Below are 13087 nucleotides of genomic sequence, written 5' to 3'. Positions count from 1 at the left end.
GAACCAATCACTAACAACCGGCGTTTCGTCATACAGAGAAGTTTCTCTGCAGCACGCCCCTAACAGGCACGGGTGCATCTTATCAGCAAACAATCACACGTTTCATCTGCGTAACTCTCGCCAAAATGCATCATATAGTGTTTTGTGAATGTACCCAAGTCAAACTTTCAAATAAATGCATAAGTACGTCCAAAGCGCCACTTTTAAGCTTGTATGCGTTGTCGTTTTCGGGTGAAATGACCTTTTGAATGGGATTCGTATAGGGCTACTACTTATTTGATACAATCGCGTCAAAATCGCTATTTTTCAAATACTATGAAGGCTCGACACAACATGAAACTTTGATCAAAGTATCATCAGTGTCTCTACACATGAACTTGAGCATTGAGAACATTGTTGGTGTACACAGAGTTGACTAAAAGAGAGGTTTTGAACAACTCACTTGTTTTTTCTGCTCGCTGCCATTTTGCCATCTGGCAAGGAGTGAGTTGTCCAAAATCTTTCTTTTTAGTAAACTATGTGTACATGTGTTTTGACCCGACCATGTAGCCTACTAAACTACAGTTTAACTCAGGAACGTTCGTAGCCTATTTCAAGTGACAAAATCTATGACTAAAGTTTAGCTGACGATATAACATCCTACTCCACTGTGACTTCGTTCATGACACTCCTGTTAATAGGCTAAAGTATTACTTACATTTGCTAAAAGATTTCATAAGTATAAGTAATTTTCGCTCCCTACGTTGACGTAATCCAAGCGATATGCTTCAGGGGCGGGGACGTAGTAATTGAAACACCATGCCTGGGTACGTAATCGCTCTCAGGGACGCCCACTGTTCGCTGGTTGGTCGGCTGCCCAACTGCCGAAGTAAACGAAAGCGGATCAACCTATTCCAGACGGAGTACTGTAGGGAAAATAAATCGACCGGAAGTACGTAGACAGGCCAAGGCCAGGCTAGGTACTGGTAACCATACCTGAAAATGTAAAGAGTTTTGGAGTTACAGTTTAGGCTGCAGTATGACTTTTACAGAATTTTGGCCAAAAATGAACGGTACAGAAACAATAGGGGTCCTGCAGCTACGCTGCTCGGACCCCTAATTACAGAGGGATTTCAGGATATCTGCTTTTATTACCTAGGATATCAGAATATACTGTCCATAGCCTTAAAAAAATCGATTTTTGCCATATATTTTTGATTAAAATGTCACTTAAATCAGGCCAGGAATGATTTATTAAAAAATCCCGGTAGCACTTTATAATAACCATTCCCTATAAATGGTAAATTAATGGCTTATTAATCCACAACTAATTGCTTATTTAAGTATTTAGAAACTATATAATGATAGTTTGTTAATTATTGTTAACTGCTACTAAGCAATTTATTAATATCTATTTTAACATTTGCTCCTGTAAAACTAAATACTATTCTTACAAATTATATATTGAAACATAGCTGTTTAGAGACCATTTGAATTGCATTCTTAATTCATTAGAATACTTTTTATCAATGCAAATATTATGCTATTATATATACCATGTGGAATATTTATTAATTATTGTCAAGTGGTTTGTAAACCTATTAGGAATCATTTGCAAAACATCTAGGAATATTGCACACATTTAATGATTTAGACATTTTAAAACTTTAGTAATAGTTAGTAAGTACTTTGCAAACCATTTACAATATTTTGTCAGATGGCCATTATAAAGTTGCAGCTGGTGATAGTTACACCATATTGATTGCTAATGAGTAATTTGTAGAGTGTATATTAGTTATCTATAAGAATTACCAAGATGGTCATTCTAAAGTTGCCACCGATGGAAATTCATTAAAAGTATGTTGTCTGTAAACCATCTATAAGTACTGCCAAGATGGCCATTCTAAAGTTGCCATCGATGTGAAGTCATTGAAAGTATGTTGTCTATAAACCATATATAAACACTGTCAAGATGGCTATTCTAAAGTTGCCATCGATGTGAAAAAATAAGTCAATGGGTTAAATTGCAAATGACACTAAAATGATAGATTAATAGTATTAACAGACATAAGAGCTGATTTCATGGTCAGGTTCAGACATTTATTGAACTTAACGTGAAGTTATTCTAGACATCATAATATGTCAGGTAACCAAAGTTAGAAGGGAGGGGAGGGGACATGGTGAGTGAATCCTTGAAAAGGGCATCAACTTAGAACCCAACACTGATGCATCCATAGAAATACTTAACAATTCAGAGCTTAACTAAAAGTATTTTAGACCAGTTCCACAAGATTGCAGTACATTTAAAACTTAAATGAATAATTCTGAATTCAGGAAGTCAGAACAAATCGTCTCACACACATACACATCTAGTGTATTTGTACATTGTTGTAAAGAAAAGTCATTCTAGAAAATAATAATGAAAACAAACATATGGCAAGCAACCAAAGTTTGAAGGGAGAGGAAGGTTAATGGGATATCATTGTATCCTAGAAAAAGGCATCAAACTAGAACCCAACACTGATAAGCATGACTCGCCGATTAAAAATAATAAACAAGAAAAAAATATTGAGGTCTTCACACGCACAAATAAAAACCCTCCATTAATAAATGTGCGTGTGTGTGTGTGAGAGTGAGAGACAGAGAACAATAGCAAGTACAATAAACTGAACATAGGCCCTTTAACAATTACATTTTTTCTCTTTTTACATAAGGGATTAGTTTGCCTTCAGCTTTATTAAGCATGATGGCATCTTTGACCTCTTGGTCATTTTCGACGAGCGCTTCGCACTTTGACAACAAATCTGCAATCTTGCCCCTTTTGGCATGGCCTGCCATGAGCTCCTGAAAGTTGTCAGGAGAAGCTATGGCTATTTCTGGTATCGCTGCCTTGGATCTTACAGTCAGCTCTGTCACCCCTGCTCTTGCGCATGCTTCCCCTAACTTCATCCCAGAATTGTAATATTTGAGTACTTTCCGATATCTTGTGATTATCTCCATTGGACAGGAGGCTGCAACAATAAAAAATGAATTAAAAAATATTAGTGATTTGAGATCCATACAGTTACATGATTTCTGAACATCAAACACTGCAGAGCTCTTTGTGTGACTCACCTCTTCTTCCATATTTAGCTTTGCTTTTTTTGTGTGTGTGCCTCTTCTTCTGCCTTTTCTTCAAGTGCTTCTTTTTTGAGCGCCTTTTCTTCTTTTCATCCTCTGATGAGGATGAGGATGATGAAGAGGAGGAGCTTGATGGGGGGGAGGTAGAACTCGATGATGAAGACAATGGTGATGACGATGTGGTCTCAGACCTGGCCTTAGCCGTGGCTAAAAAGAGAGAACATAGCATTTGTGTGCTTTACTGTGGCAAGTTAAAGAGCACCTTGGAAGTTGAATTTGTTGGTCAATTTACACATAATGTTGCTCAGACATTAATATAGAAATATTTAGGAATGATTAGGTATGATTTATGAGAGCTAACACCAGCAAATCTTTTGATAGAGGAGTTTTTAAACCTTCAAGTTGCACTTTCAGTTTCAACTTCATGCGGTGAATTTGTTGAACACAGGTATTAAACTAAGGATAACACTCTAATAAGTCAGCTGAAAATTACCAGTTGTCTACCAGTTGATGACACAGAGATTAGGTATGCTTTTTGATAAATGCGAGAAAAGGAAACACATACAGGTGAAACCAGATATTCACACTCCGGAAAAAGACACAGAAACCTGGTAGAAAGGCCTTGGACCGACAGAACAGAAACAGAAAAAGTCAGCTAGGCCTATGTGAATATCTGGTTTCAACTATACACATACAGGTAATTACATAAATGCTTACCAGCCAGCTGTTTGCGAAGAGAATCGAGTTCTTTGTTTAATTTTTGAATCTTCTTTTTCATTGACTCCTCTTTCTCTTTGGCCTTGGATAGCAGCACAGATGCTGTTGGAGACATTGGACTCAATCCTGGGGGGGGGGGGGGGGGGGGGGGTACAGAAATAAATTGGAGGGACCAAAAAATAACTCATCTCATCTAAGTAGTCCATCCCAACATTCCCAAATACCACTGACTTGATTGTGTCCATTGATTTGTTTCTTTAGCACAATAAGCATGTTTATGAAACACTGAAACAAGTTAAATATATCTATATCATTATGTACATTTGTAAATATTTTTGTGACTTTTAATTTGGTACCATTCTCTAATTGTTTCTTGCTTCACAAACCTTTCAACGCACTTCTGGCGGCTACATTTTGGCGCAAATTATGAATGCAGTGAAAGCCTTTCTATTTCAGTAGGAAAATGCCTGGTTTAGCGAGTGAGCTGAGAAACTTAATTGAAGGAAAAATAAACTCAAGAGGACTCAGGAAGCTAATAAAATGGCTCCATAAAAGAAAACTTCTAAAAAGGAACATGAAATGCAGTGTTTGTCACCGTAAAATGAAGATTGAGAACACCAATCGTGGGGACAAATGTGAGTGGTAAGTGGCCTCTTTTAAAAACAAAAACAAACATCTTGTGGAACAGATAGGCATACCTATTTCTTAATGGAACAGTATGTTAGAAATAAATGTATAAATGTATAAATGTAATTAATCATAAAATGGCCCTGACAGATCACCAGACATTAAGGAATCATGATCATTTACTTTAGATACTTTTATCACTGACAATAGTAGGCTAATCCAACAGTAGCCCTCAATTTATGTTGTCATTGTGTATATTATGTGTTTTGGCCTGTTGGGAGGAGGGGGAGGGGATACTATGCTCTGCAGTATTTTTAATGTGATTGCAGTACGAGTTTTGACCACAAACTTACGTACTGTTAATTTATATCAGGCTGAATTAAACTCCCCTGGAGACTGATACAAAAAAGTCCAATAATAGCCCAACTAATCTTCCATAAACATGCACAACCACAAGAATAATTATTAATTTAATAGATTTATTTTTTCCCTAGTTTGCAGTGTGTCTATGCCTACTTCTACAAAGATGTGTATGTGTGTGATATGCTTATTATAAGAGTAAATGTATTTCTCATGGGATCATGTTGTTTTGATATCATTTCATGACAACGATGTCCATAGGGTATGTCGAAGAAGGGCCAACCACAAAGGAATCATCACAAAATCCATTCGACATCGGTCAATTTTCAGTCAATCCAAGATGCCCCTTGTCAGCTGGATGAAGTTCTTGTACAGGTTTGTAAATATGTTGGCTAGATTTCTCATACTGTTCTGCAATTTGCTATTAATGACAGATTCTGCTTTAAATTTACAAATCAGCAAGGACCTATGTAATGGTAGCCAGCTTTTCTTAGCTGCGTGGTAAGTTCATCCCTCTACATTTTCTGAATTTGTCTGCTGGTCATGCACAACACTGGCATGCAACAGCACAATGCACCTCAGCTTGGCCATTCACATCACAGACAACTACACAGAAATGCAAGAGAGTTTGTTTTATGCACTTTTATGATAAAACGTTTGCCAGTCACACACACACCTGACTTACTGTACTTTATAGCCTAGACTTATCGTACCCTCCACTCCATACACTTTCATGGACCTGACATACTGCTACTTTCCATACATTGCATTCCTATTCACCTAACAATACTCTCGCCAGATAAATTTTATTCCGCCGAGCTTCACACATTCATCTGGGAGTTCTTAATTGGAGATGTATTTCAGACGGCGGGGCCTTTTCAAAAATCCTTGCATGTGATTGGAGAAACAACTTGTCCGTTATCGTTAATGACGTGCCACTTCAACCACGCACATTGAAATCACATATTCAAATCCCGCCGCTTTGCCCACAAAATATCTGTCAACCAATCAGTATCGCTCGCCTGATATTTTGTGGCACTGAAGTACCTGTCATGGGTGTAGGATCAGATGGATGTGTGGAACGAGCCATGTGGCGCTTGGCAGAACTACATTCAGATGATGAGAGTCAGGTTACTCTTCACCACTCACTAACCCACAAACCTGACACACATCACACACTCACATCCATTGCCTATCTCAACCATACCACTCTGTAGTATCTAATTCATTAAAGGAGAATTCCGGTGTGATTTTGACCTAAAGTGTTTTGAAACATGATACCGAGTGTGAACGTATGTCTCATAGCCCATCTCGGCTTGTCCCCTGCACTCCGAAATCTGGCGCTAGTTAGCCGATGCTACCAACAAGGCGGTCAATGGTGGTGCCTCGGCATCGGCATAGCCATGCAAATAAATCACTGTTTTACACCATTTACGAGGCTCAATGTATCTCCACACTTCATTGGTAGACTTCCGAGGGCCCTTACATTTAAAACGAGACATTGAGAACTTTGAAAAAGCACTGGTAGTTTACTTACAAGACGATTTATACAGACAGTACCTTCACGAAGTTTAGCGTTTGCAGCCATCTTGAATTTAGTCACGATAAGTCGAGCGACGAGTAAGAATGAACAGGTATGATAAGGGATCAGATTCCAAAAATAATTCTGTGGAAATGCATGGATTACAGTTTCTTCCAGTAGCAGCAACTGGAATCCATGCATTTCCACGGAAATATTTTTGGAATCTGATCCCTTATCATACCTGTTCATTCTTACTCGTCGCTCGACTTATCGTGACTAAATTCAAGATGGCTGCAAACGCTAAACTTTGAGAAGATACTGTCTGTATAAATCGTCTTGTAAGTAAACTACCAGTGCTTTTTCAAAGTTCTCAATGTCTCGTTTTAAATGTCAGGGCCCTTGGAAGTCTACCAATGAAGTGTGGAGATACATTGAGCCTCGTAAATGGTGTAAAACAGTGATTTATTTGCATGGCTATGCCGATGCCGAGGCACCACCATTGACCGCCTTGTTGGTAGCATCGGCTAACTAGCGCCAGATTTCGGAGTGCAGGGGACAAGCCGAGATGGGCTATGAGACATACGTTCACACTCGGTATCATGTTTCAAAACACTTTAGGTCAAAATCACACCGGAATTCTCCTTTAACTTACTCATTAACTTCATTAACTTTGAACATTTTTTGTTGGGTTTAAGTTCCACCCGTCCCAGCAACACTTATTCAGTTTTATCCACAAATCAACATACATATATATATTCAAGGCTGTGATTCTTAATGCTATTCTGTGTGATTATTTTAAGCTTAAAGTGATAGCCCTTTTATGAGCTTTCTGTGTACTGTTGATAGACACCGAACTATTGCTTCAACAGCAACTCTCTGCATTCAGTAGAAAACTAAATTCTGGCGCATCTGTGAAGTGCTTGTATATGCCTAGTATAAATGTGTAGCATACATCATAGACGTCATCGATGGCGTCATTGATGATGATTTTCTACTTATGAGTGAAAGTAGTCTGCAGGTGCAGATTAGTCATTGGTATGAGCCCAGGTGTGTGTGGTGGGCTGAACCACACAAGACTCTTTGGTTACACCTACAGTGTATCTTCGTCTACTTTTACAAAGATGTGTGTGTGTGTGTATGTGAGTGTGTGTGATAATATCATTAGTGTAAAGTATGTAATTTTCACTATTATTGTTGTGTATTATCAGGTTCGCACAAGGGCTACGATTGAGACAGGTGGATATGATGACAGATGACATTGCCGGAAGCACAGCAACTTTGTCAAAGATGTCCAAACTGTTGAGAGATGTCTGTGTTGAGGCGATAGAGAGAATGAGAAGAAAAAAAGGACAGAGATTGGGTGGGCAGAGAGAATTTGTGGTCATCGATGAAAGCCACTTCAGACACAAAAGAAAGGTACATTCAAACACATCACAGATCATTTTTTGTGTACATTCCCAAAGACTCCTTTTCTTATGTTTTCTTATTGTTACACATCTTCTTTCTTCTTAAGTCAGTGACAGCCCATACAATTGTTTGGTAAATGTGGATACCATTGGATGTGTCTATGATAGTCCTTGCAAAGTTTTCATGTCTGTATAAGAATTTAATAGAAAGTGGAAGAAATCTTTCAACAGACACAAATTTAGGGCTCTATCTTCCGTGCCGGCGCAAACTCGCGCGTTTGTCTTTCCTATTTTGCAGTCAGCGCATATTGGAATTTTCCCTCCACAGGTACATGCCTGTAAATTAGGGAATTCGATTGCGCCCACGGGGGCGGTTCAGCGAAAAGAGGGGGCGTGTTCCGGCGCAAACGTTCACTGTTGATATTTTGCAGTTTCAGAAAACAATTCCGCCACAGACCAGGAACTCCCTGGTCTAAAGTCTGTGGCGAAAATGCAGATGCTATTTTAAGGGTGCATGCATGACCACAGGCCTGCATGAATTAATGCGTTGCACACCAATCTACAGACACCCCCATGCACAGACGGAAACATTCAAAGCCTTGATAATATTTGTCCATTTCCCGGTTTTGTTCGTGCATTGGTGACCTAAATATTTAGTAGCCTATATAGTACAACATGCAATATCTTTACAACAACGCCTAATTACGACCTATTAATCTGGACAACTTTATAGGCTACAGCCCTATAAAGGCTAAAGTTACTTTTAGTTTTGTTCCAATTTACCGTTGTGTAAGGTTTTAAGCACCATAATTTTGCCTACCTTGTTGTAGCCCTGAAATAACTCCAAGCTTTGCTATGTTCCCTCCATCCTTTCGTTATTTTCAAAAAACGTTTTATATCCATGATGGCCTTGAAGTCTTGAGTTAGTGAATTAGCTTAAATCAGCTTTTCATGTGCTGTTAACCAGCAACAGATAGTACAAGAAAGCAGCAAGTATGGTTACAATTTCTGTACAATTTCTGTAGTTGCTGCATCCATTCATTGTTATTCTCTCTCCTGCTCAAATAAATGTTGTGCGTGAATTAAGTTGATGATAACGTGTTTACAAACTCTGCTTTACAGAAAATATTGTAAATAGTCTACTGTCACGCAGTTAATGGGATACTGTGCAGAGTTGAAAGTTAGGTCAACTTAAACGAAGCCCTTGCTTGGCCGCCTGTGCTGCGCAACGCACACTTAGCTCCTCTCATCTATACAATGTAGTTCCCATTTCTGTAAACCATACATAATTTCAAAGAAAAATATTACCACTCGAGGGAAATCAGTGTGGTGTCCATGTGAAAAAATAGGCATAAATCTAGCGTACATTTTCACGAATCACTGATGTGTTGATGACATAAATTAGGAAATGTTAGAGGACTTAAGGAGACGTGATGTTGAACTGCATGCCGATGCCATTTAACCCAAATGTCCCAGCGGCAGCACGGGAGAGAAGAGATTAACTGACAGAAGATATGCATTGTCTATAGAGAGGTAATGTTAGATTACATTGTACATTGCAAATATATCACCATGCATTCATAACCTCGTGATTCAGTGAGAATGATCCCAAAACATCGGAAAGTATGTCTTTGTGACAATTCTGTATTACATTTTGTCAAGATGAAAAATCAATAGCTAACTGTTCCCAACTGAACAGTGATTATAGCGCTGTGAACGCTCCTGGCTGCGACTGGCAAGCCACCATAATAGCAATCAGCTATGGAACAAGCGCAACAGTCAAATATCCCGCCGGTAAAATAGCATCAGAGCCCGAGATCCGCCCACAAAGTGAATTGCGTTTTGCGCAAAGCACTTCCGTTTTAGACCATTAAAATAGGGCCCTTAGTCTGATCGTCAAGAAACTTAAAGATGATCTCCAGACTCAGGCTGAAGTCATCACATTATATTTTGGTTTCCCAAAGCGTGCATATGTCAGGGTATAATTCATGGTGAATCTACCAAACAAGAATAGACCTTATATCTAAGTAAAGCTGCACTGTCTAAACTGGAGTGTTTTAGCTACAGTGCTATTCATAGGTTTGTGAGCTTGTTTGAGTTACCTTGTTTTCTGCATTATTTGGTCATAAAATGAGATCTGACAAGTATAGTCAAACACATTGTAATGAAGCTACAGTAACCTCACAACAGAAATTGTTATTTCTTAGATGAAAACATCCATGGAACATCCAGAATGACTAATATTAAATGAGACTTCATTGGTTGCACTTCCTTTCACTGAACTTATGCGTTCTGATAAATTTGAATCAGATCTGCACAACCCTTGCACATCTCAACTAAGCCATATTCTTACGATGTTTGGTGTGAATGCCTCCTCATGGATGATTGTTGGAACCAGTTGGAAATGGAGTTAGAACTTGTTTGAACCTGGGACTTCATTTTAAGTCTCGAATTTCAGCTTTTTACCAACCGGTAACCGGTTCAACCAGTTCCAACAGGCACCCATAGAAATGCATACACAGTAAACATTCGAAGAAACTTAGCACTTTGACTACCATTACCTGGATAAAGGAGAATCTTCACAGATAGTCCTGACAAATTTTAGAAATTCACTTTTTCATGAAGTTATTCTCATATACATGTTGTACTTCTGCATTTTGATAGTATGGACGAGGGCGAATAGCAGGTGCCTGGAACAGAAAGAACTGGGTGTTCGGGATGCTTGGAGTCAAGCGCAGAGGACAGAAGTCACGGCCTGTTCTCCGTTTGGTGCAAAGACGGACCAGAGATGAGCTGATGCCACTGATTGTACACCATGTCAGAATAGGGTCATGTGTTTTAAGTGATGAATGGCGGGCCTATCGACAGATACTCACTGCATTTAGCTACAGGCATTACACAGTGAACCACAGTCTAGAGTACGTCAATGCAAACACGGGTTGCCACACCCAACATATTGACATATTGGGCCTGGAGGACTTATAAAGAGACCATCACAAGACTCCGGGGGAATCGTACTGAAGAACTGCTCAGGGATCACCTCTCGTTAATTGAGTGGCATGAATGGCTGGGAAAGAAACATCATAATGGCCCCCTTGGTCGCTTACTCCATGATATTGCAAAGAAGTACAAATAGAAATGTTTCTTTTCATGAAATGATGGAATGTTAAAGCCAGTTTTCCGTGGCTAAAATTTAATAATATTAATTTATTAATATTCATTTAAGTTTTAAATGTACTGCAATCTTGTGGAACTGGTCTAAAATACTTTTAGTTAAGCTCTGAATTGTTAAGTATTTTTATGGATGCATCAGTGTTGGGTTCTAAGTTGATGCCCTTTTCAAGGATTCACTCACCATGTCCCCTTCCCTCCCTTCTAATTTTGGTTACCTGACATATTATTTTTTCATCATTATGATGTCTAGAATAACTTAACGTTAAGTTCAATAAATGTCTGAACCTGACCATGAAATCAGCTCTTATGTCTGTTAATACTATTAATCTATAATTTTAGTGTCATTTGCAATTTAACCCATTGACTTATATTTTGCAATTGCAGTTCATATCGATGGCAACTTTAGAATAGCCATCTTGACAGTGTTTATATATGGTTTATAGACAACATACTTTCAATGACTTCACATCGATGGCAACTTTAGAATGGCCATCTTGGCAGTACTTATAGATGGTTTACAGACAACATACTTTTAATGAATTTCCATCGGTGGCAACTTTAGAATGACCATCTTGGTAATTCTTATAGATAACTAATATACACTCTACAAATTACTCATTAGCAATCAATATGGTGTAACTATCACCAGCTGCAACTTTATAATGGCCATCTGACAAAATATTGTAAATGGTTTGCAAAGTATTTACTAACTGTTACTAAAGTTTTAAAATGTCTAAATCATTAAATGTATGCAATATTTCTAGATGTTTTGCAAATGATTCCTAGTAGGTTTACAAACCACTTGACAATAATTAATAAATATTCCACATGGTATATATAATAGCATAATATTTGCATTGATAAAAAGTATTCTAATGAATTAAGAATGCAATTCAAATGGTCTCTAAACAGCTATGTTTCAATATATAATTTGTAAGAATAGTATTTAGTTTTACAGGAGCAAATGTTAAAATAGATATTAATAAATTGCTTAGTAGCAGTTAACAATAATTAACAAACTATCATTATATAGTTTCTAAATACTTAAATAAGCAATTAGTTGTGAATTAATAAGCCATTAATTTACCATTTATAGGGAATGGTTATTATAAAGTGCTACCATACAGGCGCGAGTAGACAAAATGTAATGAAATAAACACCTAAATGTGTAAATCGGGCTTTGTTGTTGTAGTAGTGTGAAAGAATACATGCTAAGGTAGCAAATTAGCCCAAAATCTCGAATTTGACCAGAGCATGAAAAAACGATGTTTTCACCTGCCGTGTCTCGCCTTAAGTGGGCTTGCAAAGCAGCACACTTTTTAAGTGTGCTTGCTGAAAGCAGCACACTTACTTTTATTATTCCCGTCTCCCTCATTTTTGTCCAGCTCTAGCGCCTAGGCCCTTTGAGACAGAGACACCGTTCCAACTTTAAAACGTCCGGTCAGTACCAGTGTAAGTTGCTCGCGAAGATGACGTCAAGTGGGCGTGTCGTTCGTCCACCATATTGGATTGAACAGAAAGCGAAACTAAATTTTCACAGGTCACAAATTTGGTCCGAACGCCACGAAACCTGACGTACATGATCCTTGGACCAAGCCTCACAAAAGCTACCAGAAGGATTTTTGATTTTCGGAAGCGTTTGCCCGTCACAGTCAAACGAAATCGGCAGCGAAGCTCCGAAACAGGAAGTCGCCCATATCTCAGGAACACTGTCACATATCGATACCAAATTTTGCATATGAACTCGGGACTCCAATGTGAGGGTGCACAAGCTAAAAAAAAAAGAAAACATTCCAAAAGTTTACATCATTTGTCAAACCACCCTCATTTGGTATCTGTCATCCTCCACCTTTGCTGCTGTAATTCTGCCACAATGCCTTGCTAGTGTACACAGGGTCTCTATACAGTCTTGCCACACTCATCAATTTATTGCTCTGCCATGGGTGTTTATGGACTTACAAACTACATTTCTAAGGAGAACATTAGCTACATATAGCTGACAAAGTACAGTTGTTTTCACATTTATGATATTCAAATCTAAATTTTCATTATTGTTAAATATCATGATGGGAGAGTATTATTAAAAAAGTTACAAGTATGCAAATTCATATGTTTACGGAAAATTAGATTTTACTGTGTTGTTTTGTTGTAAAGACATGCAAGGCATTCTGGGCCATGTAAT

At 38.2% G+C, this 13087-nt stretch overlaps 1 long non-coding RNA gene across 1 annotated transcript; it reads right to left on the bottom strand.

Annotated features, from left to right (window-relative positions):
- Nucleotides 1-2156: 2156 nt before the first annotated feature.
- LOC143118513 (uncharacterized) lies at nucleotides 2157-12343 on the bottom strand. Its single transcript, XR_012986165.1, has 4 exons — nucleotides 12257-12343; nucleotides 3817-3942; nucleotides 3094-3306; nucleotides 2157-2990 (listed from the first exon to the last, which is right to left on the bottom strand). It is a non-coding gene; the product is annotated as an uncharacterized LOC143118513 (long non-coding RNA).
- Between the last annotated feature and the right edge of the window lie 744 nt (nucleotides 12344-13087).

The sequence above is a fragment of the Alosa pseudoharengus genome, unplaced genomic scaffold, assembly GCF_046254945.1.
Source record: "Alosa pseudoharengus isolate Yale_2024_CS ecotype anadromous, Long Island Sound unplaced genomic scaffold, YU_APseudo_1.1 YU_APseudo_1.1_scf_12, whole genome shotgun sequence".
Taxonomy (NCBI): Eukaryota; Metazoa; Chordata; class Actinopteri; order Clupeiformes; family Clupeidae; genus Alosa; species Alosa pseudoharengus.
This window is presented reverse-complemented; position numbering and strand designations above follow the sequence as displayed.